This window comes from Festucalex cinctus, chromosome 2 (assembly GCF_051991245.1).
Source record: "Festucalex cinctus isolate MCC-2025b chromosome 2, RoL_Fcin_1.0, whole genome shotgun sequence".
Lineage (NCBI taxonomy): Eukaryota > Metazoa > Chordata > Actinopteri > Syngnathiformes > Syngnathidae > Festucalex > Festucalex cinctus.
Genome location: NC_135412.1, coordinates 38751697 through 38767062, shown reverse-complemented (window position 1 = coordinate 38767062; position 15366 = coordinate 38751697). Strand labels below are relative to the sequence as shown.

Genomic DNA, 15366 nt, shown 5'->3' with positions numbered 1-15366 from the left:
ACTTGGAAGAGAGTAAAATACTACAAAAAACAAAACAACAACAACCAAACAATCATAAAACGCTCAACGATTGAAGAATGATCCCACAGCCTTCAGCATTGAAGACAGTCACTCTACCACTTAAGCAAGGCTAGATTTATTGTTAGTTAAAATATTGCTGGTGTGACCAAAAACGGAGGTATTAGGATTCCACCTGACACCTGCAACACAGAGTAGGAGTGGCATGGGTCAGTGGTTAGGTGTTGGTTAGGTGTTAACCTGTTGATTTTTATATATATATATTCCGAGTATAAAGTTTACTCTGTTTAGACTGGGACCGAATATAGTCTTTTTCCAGAGTAAAATTTACAAAATTTACTGTGCAATTGCTCCTGATGCTACAGCAGCATAGAGCCCTCAATGTGGAGTAAACATTTTTGGCTGGCGAGTACGTTCGAACATACTTGCAAATATGTTCGAACGTATTGAAATATTTGCGAGTATGTTTTACTTTAGTTTATTCATTTTTTCCCCCCCTTTAGGACAAATTACAGGTCACATCGATCACATCACATCATTTGCAACATTGACATCCGAAAGAAGGGCTGACGGGTAGAAGCCGATGGCTTATTCGAGACCCGTCCCCATCGATCCATTACTAAAACGTATCAGTCATATACATTGTTAGAATAGACAATGATTCATATCGTTATACATCCATCCCAGACTTTCCCAGACACTGCTCGCTCAGTTCATATTGAATGTCCGTGTGTAGATTGCGGCTAGTCCCAGTCATTTGGAACTGGTGAATCGTCCACAGACGCCACAAGCAGGCCTACCCCGCCAGGCGAGCCAGTAGCGTCTGCGCCGACCTCGGATCAGCTTTCACACATGTTGTGGCTTCCAGAAGAGTAGATCGGCTTGAATTCTCCCCATTGCTATTCAAGCAATATTGCCTCGATTCTGGTCATCTCAGCACACCACTGTTGCAAGCTACTTGTAGTTCTTGAGGACTCCTGAGCGCTACTCAGCCTAGCTCACCCAGCAGAGCGGCCCACGCCAGCCGCATTCCAGGCACCAGACCAGCAAACCCCATTTTGCATATTGACAGCAGATTCATTGTAGCCACAATACAGCTTTATCATGTAGCCTTGACTGTTACAGCTAATGTCCAAACGGAATTAGAGCCAGACAATATTTAGATTCAAACGGGAACAGCAATACATGTTATCAATGCAGGTGTATAAACAAGAGTTAGCCTTGTCAATGTCAGCAAATAATCATATACAACTCCAGTTTTGGGTAATTAGTGATGTTGTTGTTGTTGTTATGTTGTGAGTTATCGTTGTTGATGTCTCTCAAGCTCCGCCAGTTCTTCCACTCTTTTCACGATTCGTGTTTTTTGTTGACCAGAGTTATCTTTAGTTTGGATAAAAATTTGTCGTGCGTTTGATAAGTCCATTCTTTTTCATTTGTCGTGCCTTTTTGGCGATGTTAGCATTTCGTTTGGTGAGATTTTCGTTGACGTAGATATGTTTAACACGAAGCTTGTGACGGTCTCTCAGAAGAGCAATCTTTTTCTTTCTGTCAACAAACCTGATCAGAACTGCCAGTGGTCAAGTCCCTCCAGTTGGAAGTGAAAAGCACATCTGAATGTGCGCAAGATCTACAGTTAATCCCAAATCTCTGATTTGAAGTGTCATTTTCTGTTCCATAGTGACATTCCCTGAAGATTGGTCAGAATCTTCCGTGCTTGTACCAGCCGTAGCTCTCACCAAAGGGCAGAGGCGCGGCTTGATCTTGATACCGGTGACTATCATCACATCGTTAATACGAAGATTCTGTTCCAAATCATCCACCTTTTGTTCCAAGGCAACAATGTGTCGATCTTTATCTTGTGTCTCGCTCTTCAAATGCTGTATTTCCTGAAGAAGTGGCTCGATGCTCTTCTTCATTTCAAGTAATTCTGAGACCATAATACTGAGTTTCACAAGAGAAGACTTTTTCTTCTCAATCTCGTCAGCTCTTTTTCCGCCAGGCATTCTGCAACAATGTAGTTAAAAATCTCAACGCAAAAATCAACAAGTACTTAGAATCACGAGCGAGTGCAGGAGCAAGTAGAGATGCGTCCTTGATTTGCGAGTTGCAAGTATGTTCGAATGTATTTGCGACTATGTTCGAACATGTTCGGGAGTATGTTCGAACCTATTTCAATACCTTCGAAGATATTTGCAAGTATGTTCGAACATACTCCCCAGCCAAAAATGTTTACTCCACATTGGCACTCTACGCTTCCATATGATGCAAAATCATCATTAGGTGAATGAGTAGTCGAATGTAAAGCGCTTGCTTTGAGGGCCTTGTAAGGTGGAAAAGTGCGATATAAATTAAGTATCATCATCATCATCATCATCATCATCATACACCCTATTTAGGGCTATGCATACAAAACATTCCAAATTACTATGCAGCATTTTTCTCTGATTTTCCCAAACAGTCAATGCAAATGACAGTCAATATAATTTACAAGTAATCAAGTGTTGTTGGTGAATCTTTTCAAATAAACCTAGCAACAATAAGAGATTTTCTTTTTCAGCACTCTTCAGTGAACAGTCTCATGCTGCAAGCATAATCTCTACATAAGCAGCTTCTATGGACATAAAAGAAGAGAAATTCACCCTTGACACCCCCTGAACTCAATTGTTGAGATTTGAGAGCCTTTAGCGCTTTATCAGACAAAATATCTATGAGAGTGTGTGGCAGGTCATAATCATAAACAAATGATAGAACATGTACAGTATTAACTGTACAGTCAGTTCTTAAAGGTGAAACTTAAAGTCCTGAAGTAAAGTCAAGTACTTAGTGTGCTTTGATCTTCTGCATGGACTCCAGCGAGTCTATTCCTGCTTCCGTAATGACCGTGCGCACCTCTTCTGCTCATAAATTGGTTTTGTAAATGATATTTCATTCATTGGAGTAATAATACTATTTTTGCCAGATGCTTTCCTGTGTCAGCCTGACTCAGTCATATCCAAATCCATTTTGGTTCTATGATATTCATAACCTGCCTGGTTATTTAGTGGTACTCTTATGTGGTGACAACAAAAAAGGAATATAAAAAAAAAAAACACACACAAGTGGACTGAATCACACTTTATGACAAAAACAATGTTACATTATTTCCAGTGTGTATTTGCAGCTTTCATTCTTCTCGAAGACGGCCAAGACCTCATTAGTTGGACATTGATGACTTGTCGTGAGCGAAAGAATTCAATCTTTCAGACCTGTGGACGTCTCATAATTATGTACTGGTCTGCAAGCGCACATCAGTTAATTTGACTTGAGTTCTGCTAATTGAACAAGCAGCCAGTGGACACATCGGAATAGACAGGTCACAGGCCGTGTCTTTGTCCACACCCACTGGGCCAGGAATAGCCTCTCCACAGTGGCGCAATCAGGCCCGGTCACTGCAGAGACATTATAATGGAGAATCATGGCTTGGGGCAGCACGCACTGTATAATTGCACTTGTGATGTTTATGAACAATAAAAAGTGAGATTTCTTATGGCTTGACTTGCTCACTTTTTTATTGCTCATTTCCAAACCCTAGCTTAGCCTAATGAGCTGGGGGAGTTCTAACTCAAATAAAATGCCACTGGTGTTTGTGTCACATACTGGCAGACCCTTTTATATCATATTAATGATGCGCAATAGTCAGCTAGCTAGTTTTGTTGCTTTTGACAACGGGCATTTTGAAATTGTAAAACAGTAAATAGTAAGAAAAATGCACTACAGGTTTGGGAAATGGCATTAGCTAGGAAAAACATTCTAGGGGTCCATAAAGAAATAGCAGAGAATCGGAAATCGGAAAGTGTTTTACTCTACCGGGATTAAGAGAAAGTGTAGTTGTATTTTGGATTTGAAATATATCTTTTATGACACCAGTCCTACAACTTTCCGACACACCTCAACTGTGGTGCATGGATCAACATCACCAAGCTAATTATTTGGACTAGCAGGCTACACCAGCAAATAGCCGAGTCCTCATTGACGAGACATCTTGGTGAAAACACCCCGCTACCGTATGACATGCTAACCACACACAAGCTGAATTAAAGATGCACTTCATAAGATGCTCTCAAGTGGAACCACCGTTATACAGTATTGCTGTTTTTTTGTGTGTGTTTGTATACTTTTGGCAAGATTATCAATGATGAAAAGCCAACTTTTGTCTTTGTTCCTTGGACCGTCCACTACACATACATACTGTATGTTTTTTTGTAAATGTGTCATGATTTCACAAAAGGCTGAAGTCGGCACTTGGGGAAATGTTGTTAATAAAAGTAGCACCTTGCCGGTGTGTGTAACCTTCTCACACTCTTCAGAATAGTCATCTAAATGTAAATGTAAGAATTTCATATCAATCACATGAAAGTAGGAGTAGGAATCCAATACATGAAAGTGAGAAAGGTCCCCTCCAATATGGCTTCTTTTTTATATTCTGATATATGTAAATTGACAGAAAAAAGGTTTTGACATTACTGCATACAGAATAGCAGCGAAATGTTTCATTATCGCTCGAGGTCGACACTGAATGATCATGCCAGACATCTTGATAATAATACGATAGGGCTATCACAAATGTAACTTTTTTTAGAATCGATTATACCATTGATTATTCCGTTGATTACTCGCCCTCATTTCAAAGTCACTTCAACCAGAGTGCTGACATTTCATCAAGGTATGTAAGTGACACACTTTAATCGATGGGTAAATCTGCGCAGCCAAAAAAAAGTGCAGAGCAAAGCGTCTCTTCTAACTTATGCCGATGTCAGACTACGCAATTTTTTTGTCTTACACGACAGTTGCGCTGTCACATTACCCCAAATTCGCTCTGTGTCGTGGATGGGGCGTGTAGTCACACTACACGTCTGAACGCGACAAGACACCAGCCGATCATCGTGTGTTGTCTTGCCAAGAGAGACGCGTCGGCCACTGTTTGTCGGGGAGGTGGGACAAAAAAAAAAAAAAAGAGGCACGGACAGGGAGTGTTTGCGTGAATGGAGCACGCATGGGACAAGTGTGATGTGAGCGCATTGCTTGCGCTCCCTGCTCCGCAATAGTGTTTAAAATATGATTTAGTAGCCAACACTGTATTTTAATTTATTTAGGCCTACATGCGCCGGGGTAATTATAGCAGATTTTGTTCATTAATTTGCGGGACGACATCTTGTTTTATTATTTTATCAAACACTGAAATATTATATTGTTTGAGTATTTTTTACTGCTTCATTTATTCATATTTGACTTGTTTTAGTACGGTGCAAGACAACCCAAAATCGACACGTCGGTCGGGCTAAAATCGGGCTGTTTTCATGTAGTCTAACATCGGCATTAAGCACACAGGAGAACACAGTATGCCTCGTAGTGAAAGCAGTCAGACACAACATACAAATATATATATATATATATATATATATATATGAATATTTTTTTTCTGTCATAAAAAATATATATATATATTCAGAAAAACAGAAAAAAAAAATTACTCCGAAAAACAGGGGGAAAACATTATTCCAAAAAACACAAAAACAGAGAACCAACTTCTGTTTTGCAGAGTAATTTTTTTTGGACCTCCGAACTCCAAATGACTTGTTGCAGACCACTGACCTGTATATATGTAGCCGATACATGCTAGTGCAAGCCGTTGAAGTCACAGGGCGGCCATCTTACGACGCGAGCAAATTACTCCGGAAAACAGAAGTCGGCGGTCTGTTTTTCGGATTTTTTTTTTCTTTTTTTTTTTTTTTTTAATAATTTTCTTTTTATGTTTTTTTGAATAATGTTTTTCCCCTTGTTTTTCGAAGTAATCAACCCCCCGTTTTTCTGAGTTTTTTTTTTTTTTTTTCTGGCTTTTCTGATTATTTTTTTTAATAACAGAAAAAACTATTCAGAAAAACAGAAAAATTAAAATAAAAAATTGCTAAAAAAAAAAAAAAAAAAAGCTCCCAAAAAATAATTTGTCAGAAAAACAGGAGATTTTTTTTTCAAGTGAATGCAATACACTTCCATAAAAAAATGTTTTGACTGAAAATAAAATGGGAAAAAAACTCCCCAAAAAAGAAAGCAATGTATCATATGTAAAAGTGAACGTACCAAACGGAATCTACTACTTTAATGATGTCTTTCACAGGAACATCACATACGTGGCAGCAGGTGATACTGTCTACTGCATGCCTAATTAATTTTCTTTACTTCATGAATCTCAGCTGCTACCACGAAGTTACCATGTAAGTGCTCTCTGTGTTTCAATTGAATAGAGAGCTGAGAGACTTGTGGAGTTTATTCTTTTATCAATTATACAAAATTGGACTTCCTTTTATGATGAATATGGACACTAAACTATATGATCAAAAGCATTGGGACATCCTTTACGCTTACAGAAAGTAAAAATGGAAGAAAATAGTCACATTCATGGACAATTTAAGAGTCTTCAATTAACCTACCTGCATGTTTTTGAATGTAGGAGGAAGCCAGAAAACCCAGAGGAAACATGCAAACTCCACGCAGGAAGCCAGGGGCCGAGATTGGAACACCAAACTTCAGAACTGTGCGGCAGACTGTGCTGTGTCTGGAAAACAATCTAACACAAATCAGTGTGGCTCTCCACAATGAAACTTGACTAGTTTAAATGGTGGCCTGCTGGAGCCGAGAAGCTCTTTCAGGCAGTAAATGAGTGATCCTGAAACCATGAATGCATCACGCTACATCGCCCGTCCTCCTCTTCCCTCGCTCGCTCAGTGAGAGTGCCAACACACGAATCCTGCCAAGTGGCTTCCCAGGAGAAGTGTGACTCTAAATCTGAATGCCCGAGTGCGTGCTCGTGTAAAGTGTGTGCATGTGTGTCTTGATGCAACACTGGCAGTAATGTGTCGAATGGAAGATAAGCAACACGCGCCCAGACAAGTATTCCCAGCAAAGCTCTTCCCTCAACTTTAGCGAGCAGATTGGAACAGAGGGAATAACGCCTCACCCGTCCATTGCCTGGAACACACAAGCACGTGCACACACTACATCCATATTCCCCTCCATGAACTGTCAACACTAGAAAGAGGCATTTACCAAAATTTCTTGATTGACGATGGGGAACACAGAAAGGGATCAATCACGATGATTTGAAGAGAGTGGAAAACTCTTCGTGGATATAATGGATAATAGGCAAACAAGTTACGAATGAATCAGCAGCATCTCCGCTGGCTGCAGTAATGGTTTCTCATTCCGGTTTGCTTCAACATTCAACAGAATTCAATGGCTCGATTATTACGGCCATCACAAGTCAACATTGCACGTGTTGTGAGATATATATATATATATATATATATATATATATATATATATATATATATATATATATATATATATATATATATATATACACACATATATATATAATATATATATATATATATATATATATATATATATATATATATATACATATATATATATATATACATATATATATATATATATATATATATATATATATATATATATACGTATACATATATATATATATATATATATATATATATAAGCATCATTATTTTACTACTTACTACCTAGCTATGTGCAAATTAAAAAATAAAGACAATTAAGATGGTATGAAATAGTTTCATAGGATTGATGATGAAGATATATGCATTTTCATAAATTGTTAACAATATCGGTAGAGACACACCACACTCAATTTTCTTTTGAAAATGTAAAATTTTACTGATATGAGCATTTGTTGCGTTATCATTCAAACGATGATAGTTGTTTCTATGAAGAAAAAAATCGATATATATAACATTAAAGAGATACTTGACTCATTGAGCCATTTTCAGCAATAAAACGTTAATATTTAGTCTATAATTAATGTGGTAACTTCATTATTTTTCATGTACAATTAGTACCTTTAAAAAGTAACTTTTGTACTTGCTGTCGCCTAATGATGACATCACCTGTGCTGAGGAAGTAGGTAACAACCAACCATGGCTCAGTTTGCTGACCAACCCCAGAAAAAAGGCGAGGCATGGTTGGTCGTTAACTACTTCCTCAGCACAGGTGATGTCATCATCAGTCGACAGCAAGTAGAAAAAATACTTTTTAAAGGTATTCATTGTACATGAAAAACAATGACGTTAACACATTAATTATTGACAAAATGTGAACTTTTTACCCCTGAAAATGGCTCAATGAGTCAAGTATCCCTTTAACAATTTTTAATGACAAAAATGTGGTTTCATTATTCGCGACATGGTGACTGGAGATGACATTCACATTTTTGGATATATATGATTTTCTCCTATTGGTTATTAGATTTTTCCATGAAACTAACATGAAAGAATCTGTGTGACTTCAGGCTTCCTTTTTACAGTTCATTTTGTATATAATAGCAGACAACAAAATAAATGGTGTTTTTTTTTTTTTTTTTAAAGATAGCTATGAAATGGTGAAAGTGTCAAAACTATTGCATGTCTTTACCATTATTATGAAGACAAAAATGTAATGGGTTTAATGAGTGGTTAGGATCATTTATGCATAGACAAACTAAATAAATATTGATAGCACACGCGAGCACACTCAGCACACACAGTCCACAGAGCTTCAAGTCACAGAGATGATTTTCAGTCTTGGAGGGATGCCTCAAAGCAAGTACAGCTTTGGATCGCCAATCTCAAAGAAGCCTGCAATCATTTCTCGTCTCAACTACTTCACCCCAAATTCTCTCTCTCCCACAAACACAGGGAAGGACAGCAGAAGGCCCTCAGAAGAAGAAGAAGACAGAGGAAGAGTCCTTGACTGCAGGCTGAGCCGCTAGCTTGTTTGTACTGGTTTAAAAAGGGAGCATTCTGATTGAAGGGGAAGCGAGGAGAGGATTCTGGCTTTTATTACGCACAGCATAAGAATATTGAGTGAGGCGATGGGCTTTAAAGATGGAGGGTGCTGAGAGTGGAGCCGTGACCAGCGCCGCTGTACTGCTGCCATGTTTGTTTAAATTAGTTATAAAGGATACCAAAACAACTGATAACTGTGATCATTCGGGGTACCAATTCCTGTGTACTCTTCGAGACTGCTGGCTGCCATCGCAGAGAATGAATGTACACTATTAAAAGAATAACAGAATAGTTGAGACCAAGTACAACCCCTCTCAAAAAAGTATGGAATCACCAGTCTTGGACGAGCATTCACTCAGATGTTTTATTCTGTAGCTGAAAACTCAGATAAAAAGCATGAAACAGTCGTAAGGTCATTCCAAAGTGCAACATCTTGGCTTTCAGAAACACTAAAAGAAAGGAAGAAAAAATATTGTGCTGGTCAATAAATGTTACTTTTATAGAGCAAGTGCAGTAAAATAAATATGGACTCACTCTATTCTGACGGGAAAAAAAAATATGGAATCACTCCATTTTGAGCAGAAAATAAGGATACACCCAGTCAATTTCCTTTCCTTAATTGGGCACCTGCCTCAAATGACATCTCCTCGTTAGTCAGCAGTTAATAACAGTGCAGTTATCACACCTTGGAGGGCTGCTGGGCCAAGTGGATTGGCAAGAATCATGGCTCCAACAATGGAGATGTCTCCTGAGACCAAAGACAGGATTATCAATCTTCTTGGAGAAGGTAACTCTACACGTATGGTTGCCAAAGATGTGGGCTGTTCACAGTCAGCTGTATCAAAGATCTGGACCAAGTACAAACAGCATGGGAAGGTTGTTCAAGTCAAGCGTACTGGTAGACCAAGAAAGACATCTAAGTGTCAAGACAACTAAAGGCCATATGTCTTGAAAACAGAAAAAGCACAACAAGACAAATGAAGAAGAAATAGGAGGAAGCTGGAGTCAATGTATGTAACAGAACTCTGCAAAGTTGCTTGAAGGAAATGGGATTTACATACAGGAAAGCCGACTGGATGAAGGTTATCTTCAGTGATGAGTCACAAATCTGCATTGGACAAGGTGATGACGCTGGAACCTTTGTTTGGTGTCATTCAAGTGAGATTTACAAAGAGGACAGCCTAAAGAAAACATCCAAATTCCCACAGTCCTTGATGATATGGGGCAGCATGTCAGGCAAAGGCACTGTGGTTAAATCTTCAATAAATGCACAAGTTTACATTGACATTTTGGACAGCTTCCTTATCCTTTCAATTGAAAAAATGTTTGGGGATGATGAAATTATTTTCCAAGATGCCACAGAGCAAACACTGTGAAAGAATTCCTTGGAGAAAGACACATCCAGTCAATGTCATGGCCTGCGAATAGCCCACATCTCAACCCAATGGAAAACCTGTAGTGGAAATTGAATAGAAAAAAAATGGTCCACAGCAAGGCTCCGACCTGCGAAGATGATCTGGCAACTGCAATCAAAGAGAGTTGGCAGAGGATTGATGAAGAATACTGTTTGTCACTCATTAAGTCCATGCCTCAGAGACTGCAAGCTGTCATAAAAGCCAGAGGTGCTGCAACTAAATACTAGTTATGTGTTTTGATTGTTTTTTCTTTGTCTGTTTTTCATGATTCCATATTTGTTTCCTCAGAATGGTGTGATTCCATATTTGTTTTACTGCACTTGCTCTATAAAAATAACATTTACTGACCAGCACAATGTTTTTTTATTTCTTTTAGTGTTTCTGAAAGCCAAGATGTTGCACTTTGGAATGACCTTACGACTGTTTCATGCTTTTTATCTGAGTTTGATCTACAGAATAAAATGTCTGAGTGAGTGCTCATCCAAGACTGGTGATTCCATACCTTTTGCTAGGGGTAGTACATTCATCTTATTTGATTGTTCCAGTTGTCTTTAATGTAGTCTGACTGTGTTTCAATGAGGAGTTAGATGTAAGAAAACAGTCATTCATGTAATTGTGTATGAAAAAGCCAACGCTGTGTAATGTTTCTTCAGTGCTACTGGGATGTGTGCCCATATTAATGGATCTAGTGGAGCGTATGCTTGTCGTCGTAACGACTTGGTGATGCTCCAGCACAAACCTGCACTACTTTATGCCCCTGCGGAAAGGAAGAGGGAGCGGGGAGGGGAGGGGCTCCACAAGATATGCACGCACACACATACACACGCACGCACACAAGTAAATCCGACAAGCTGCTGCTGAATGTTTGCCAGCATTGCGTCGGCCATTGTTAAATGTTTAACAGTTGAACAGAATGCTTGTAATTTTGCTCCTATTTTATCTTCATTTCTCAGGCATGCCTTTTTTAAAAGGTGGAAGATTAAACATGCCACAGCAGTTCTTCCAAGAATTTAGGAGGAATTTGTGCTAATTTTCCACAGAGCTTATCCTGTTCAGGCTTGCGGGAAGTTGTAGACTCTCCCAGCTGACATCAAGCGAAAGGCAGACGACACCCTGGACTGGTCGCCAGTCAATCACAGGGCACAAATAGAGACAGACAACAATTCACACTCACATTCACACTGCCATTGAGTTATGAAATGTTATAATCAGGTGCTAGTTATTTTTGGTAATCCTGTGTGATTTATAAAACTGTGCTTGGAAGAGAAACAGACATTCTAAGAAGCATATCAAACGTGTGCGATATGCTGTAGTTCTCTGGGTTTCTAAGTGGTTGGTGACCCAGTTTTGGAACTTGAAATGGGAAAACACAACTGTTTGAAAATTGAGGGGCATATTCACTAAGAATGCGCTGCGTCCGGTAATAGCACAAAATATTGCACCACCACTGCACCCGCAGTCTGCGCCCAGTTACCCACCTATTCACTAAGGATATTGCTCTAATCATATACCGGCGCAAACACGCCCACAAAACTGACAGCTTGGAGCAAATTTGCACCTGATTTACCACACATGGCAATGGATTTGTGCCAAGAACATTGTCGTATAATAACAGTTGCGAGAAAGATGACATTATCAGAAAGCGAGGTTGGACCGAGAGTAAGCGTTTATAGCGCCATTAAACTGTACAGAGCAGAGAGGACGACAACGACGTCATTCATTCATAAAGTACAAATTATTGGTGCAATCGTTTTTTAAAAATATATTTTCAGAGGTTGGCGTGGGCGTACAGTATGCATCTGGCACGTAAAAATGATCTTAAAATGCCTCCCCACCATTGCCGATCAGCCCGGGTTACGTTATGTGTCCTAAACCAACATAGAAAAATCTCTCTCTCTCTCCTTTCTGCCGTGCGTGTTGTGCCGCAAATGGCATGCACTGCCGTCATGATCCCGGGATCGAGGTTGCGGCAGGTTTATACATGCTTTCCATAAACGTTATTTGCGTCACACAAACTGTGGCTATTTGCGCTGGCATTAGTGAATTAGACTCTGTATATCAATGAGTCTCATTTGCATTGGGGTGGGCATATTTTCCATCAAATCTATGCTAATTACCTAATTTACATACGCATAAATAACACCGGCACACAGTGGTGCATTCTGTTTGGCCGCGCACTTAGTGACGGATTTCCCAATCTGCGCGTTTAGTGAATTAGGCGCTCCCGGATTGCTCCATTTTTACCAGTTAGCGTCGACGCAAACCTTTAGTGAATATCCCCCTAAGAGTCTTGTAGTTCAGCTGAAATGGGAGTTATGTTCAATGGCAAATACAAGTTCCCATCTAAACTAAAACCATGTTGGTGTACGTCATTACGTTAGCCTAATAGTCATATTTGAATATTTTTGGAAAACAAGAAAAACAAAAATCTTTTAGCAAGCACATTAGGCCCGGCCCAAAGTGGCCTGTGGTAGATGTGGTTGAATGACGTCAAGACAAAACCAATTTTCAAATGTCATTACAACATAAATTGAGACCTTTTGGTGGCCCATCTCACTTGGTTTCCCATGAGAAGTTTTAGATTCCTTACGGCTCATTTAGCCTTCACTCATTAATTAAGACAATTGATTGGCTGGAATAATGGGCTGGCTGGATAAGCATACCCTAATGAGACGGTAATTGAAAAGTATCTGTGGCTGGAACGGTCCGAAGGCAGATAAAAGCAGGGACATTGTTCACACCAAATGTTTTGCTTTCCTTTGCTTCCATTTATTTCTCCTTCTTCTTCACTTTTACTCCGACTGGTTGTGCCAGTGTGCGGGAAAAGAGTAGGATAAATGATCATCCCAATGGGCTTGGAAAGCACAATATCATCATCTGTCAGGACATTCTCTCAGAAACAAAATGTGTGTGGGGGTGTGTGCGTGTCCTGCACGTGTGTTCCCTGACTCCAACTATTATTCTTTCAATTATACAGCAGAACCTCTAAAATAAAATATCACAATTTTCACACAATGTTGCCAAAATATGCCCAAAAAGAAAGCGCAAGTACAGCATCATAAGACTGTTTCTTTGGCTTTAGGGGCTGCAACAAGGTCATGTGCCACAACTACAACTTACAACTATGGTTTTGACTTCATCCATTTAACTTCAAGTTCATCGTCATTTATCAATACACCAAAATGCACAATGAATCATCACTTTGTTGCAGACTGAGAGCTCGAGGATATGCAAATAGACTTTGCATAGCGTTTTCAATCTACCTTTGTATGAACCCTACTTTTTTCCGCCTACACAAGCAGGACAAAATGAAATCAAATGCATCCTCCCGCATCCATTTCCTGCACTGTGCCGAAATAGCTCCACCAACAAGGACATTATTCACTTTGAAAGCAAGTTTCTTTTATTTTATGGATGTAGCGGGGCCCCCTGAGATATTTCTCACATCACTGCCAATGATGAATACAATGGATATTTTTAACCTAAACGTAAACAAAGTCCTTAAAGCACACAGTGTGATTGGGCTAACTCTCAACTTAAAATGAACAGCTACAATAAAAGTCGTTTTAATTGTTTGAATGTTTTTAAATATCGTTAAAGCATGTGTTAGGGGTAAAACATTTTCTTAAATGTTTTTATGTTGGTCTCTGTGTATCAGATTTTCATCTATCGTGGATGTGTCTACTCCGGATTCTGGAACATCATATCCAAAGCAATACATGGAGGTTCCCTTTACAGCCATCGTAGATAACCACTGATCTGTCTACATTACTGGCTAGCTGGCTAGCCCATACACGCCTGTGCAAGCCCTTGAAGCCACAGCAGCCATCTTATTCCTCCCATCTCGCGAGCAGACTACTGTATGAACAGTTCGTATACGTACGTACAGATTAGACATATACAGCTCGTAGGCTTTAACAAGTGGACAGTATGTGCTGCTTTGAACATCCCCTTTTTCTTTTATCACTCAGTTCCTGAGACACCAATATTAGATTTGGCATGGGCACCTTTTGTTGTTTCAGGTATAATTCTTTAATTTAAAAAATACAAGTTTCCTCCTGTAAACATTATTTAGCAAATAATACATGTATTAAGGTAAGTTGTCAAATGTCTGAAGTCCTCTTGTTTATGTTTAACAAATTTAAAAAATCATAAACGTGTCCGAATGTCTACCTTTGTTGACCGACCCCTCATTCACTACATAGCAACTCACTATAGTGGCTTAATATGTAGTGCCCTCATTCTGCTTGAGGATTTAGATGGCCAGCTCACTACTTTTTCTCGTTGCATATCATGTGACCACTGTAACTGTTACAATGCACCGGTGCATAAATCTCCGACTATTTATTGTGAATGAAAATGCTTTAAAACTGTACTTTAGTTTCTTTGTTGTAAATGTTTTCAAGTAAAACGCATTAATTATTTCCCTGGGCTGTGTCCGACTCCGAATGTGCACCCTCCTCCCATATAGTGCCCAACTGAGGCGTCACTCCATTTGGTAGTGGTGTCCGAATGTCAAAGAAACGAAAATGTAGGGCACTCAAAATTACCCACAATGCACTCTAAAAAGCAGTGAACATCAATGTTCACTCAACCGAGTTCATATAAACCACAGTGCATTGCGAGTATGAAAAAAAAAAAAAAAACATGGCGCGAGCGACAGCGCAAGCGTGAGAATCAACGCGATGCAATAATTGTATACTATGGAAGTAATTAATGTGTTTTACTTGGAAATATTTATAACATAGGAACTAAAGTACAGTTTTAAAACATTTTCATTCATAATAAATAGTCGGAGATTTATGCGCTGGTGTGTTGTAACAGTTTCGGTGGTCATGTGATATGCGACAAGAGAAGAAAATGTTTTTGTTTGTTTTGTTTTTTTTAAATATTTATTTATCAACAAATGAAGCTTAGAGCTGGCTGTCCGAATCGCCAAACAGAATGAGGGCACTACATTCAGACACAGCCCTAGGCTTGATGTTGTTTGGCAATTTGGAACCGTATTTTGATGTGCATTACTGCCACCTACAGGATTGGAGTGGAACAATATTACCTGCATACCATACATTATCAACAAAACAAGTGAA

General features: G+C 39.1%; 1 protein-coding gene across 2 annotated transcripts in view; it reads right to left on the bottom strand.

Annotated features, from left to right (window-relative positions):
* Nucleotides 1–15366, bottom strand: part of vstm2la (V-set and transmembrane domain containing 2 like a) — a 44236-nt gene that overhangs the window by 27011 nt on the left and 1859 nt on the right. The gene's annotated exons all lie outside the window — the stretch shown is intronic.